Consider the following 1,593-nt stretch of genomic DNA (forward strand, 5'->3'; position numbering starts at 1 on the left):
CCCTCTTGCACTGTTGGTGGGAATGTAAATTGATACAGCCACTGTGGAGAACAGTATGGACGTTCCTTAAAAAACTACAGATAGAACTACCATACAACCCAGCAATCCCACTACTGGGCATATACACTGAGAAGATCATAATTCAAAAAGAGTCATGTACCATTGCAGCTCTATTTACAACAGTCAGGACATGGAAGCAACCTAAGTGTCCATCAACAGATGAATGGATAAAGAAGATGTGGCACATATATACAATGGAATATTACTCAGCCATAAAAAGAAATGAAACTGAGTTATTGTAATGAGGTGGATAGACCTGGAGTCTGTCATACAGAGTGAAGTAAGTCAGAAGGAGAAAAACAAATACCGTATGCTAACACATATATATGGAATCTAAGAAAAAAAAATGTCATGAAGAGATTAGTGGTAGGACAGGAATAAAACACAGACCTACTAGAGCATGGACTTGAGGACATGGGGAGGGGGAAGGGTAAGCTGTGACGAAGTGAGAGAGTGGCAGGGACATATATGCACTACCAAATGTAAATTAGATAGCTAGTGGGAAGCTGCCGCATAGCACAGGGAGATCACCTCTGTGCTTTGTGACCACGAGAGGGGTGGGATAGGGACGGTGGGAGGGAGGGAGACACAAGAGGGAAGAGATATGGGAACATATGTATATGTATAAATGATTCACTTTGTTGTAAAGGAGAAACTAACACACTATTGTAAAACAGTTATACTCCAATAAAGATGTTAAAAAAAAAAATAAGTGGTGCTGGGAAAACTGGACAGCTACATGAAAAATAATGAAATTAGAACAGTCCCTAACACCATACACAAAAATAAACTGAAAATGGATTAGAGACCTAAATGTAAGACCGGACACTATAAAACTCTTCAGGAAAACATAGGAAGAACACTCTTTGATATAAATCACAGCAAGATGTTTTTTGATCCACCTCCTAGAGTAATGGAAATAAAAACAAAAATAAACAAATGGGACCTAATGAAACTTAAAATCTTTTGCACAGCAAAGGAAACCATAAACAAGACCAAAAGACAACCCTCAGAATGGGAGAAAATAGTTGCAAATGAAGCAACTGACAAAGGATTAATCTCCAAAATATACAAGCAGCTCATGCAGCTCAATATCAAAAAAACAAACAACCCAATCCCAAAATGGGCAGAAGACCTAAATAGACATGTCTCCAAAGAAAATGTAAATTGATACAGCCACTATGGAGAACAGTATGGAGGTTCCTTAAAATACTAAAAATAGAATTACCATATGACCCAGCAATCCCATTACTGGGCATATACCCAGAGAAAACCATAATTCAAAAGGACACATGAACCTCAATGTTCACTGAAGCACTATTTACAACAGCCAGGTCATGGAAGCAACCTAAACGCCCATCGACAGACGAATGGATAAAGAAGATATGGTACATATATACAATGGAATATTACTCAGCCATAAAAAGGAACGAAATTGGGTCATTTGTAGAGACGTGGATGGAGCTACAGATTGTCACTGAAGTAAGTCAGAAAGAGAAAAACAAATATTGTATATTAACGCATACATGTGGA

Source organism: Physeter macrocephalus, chromosome 11, assembly GCF_002837175.3.
Source record: "Physeter macrocephalus isolate SW-GA chromosome 11, ASM283717v5, whole genome shotgun sequence".
Classification (NCBI taxonomy): Eukaryota; Metazoa; Chordata; class Mammalia; order Artiodactyla; family Physeteridae; genus Physeter; species Physeter macrocephalus.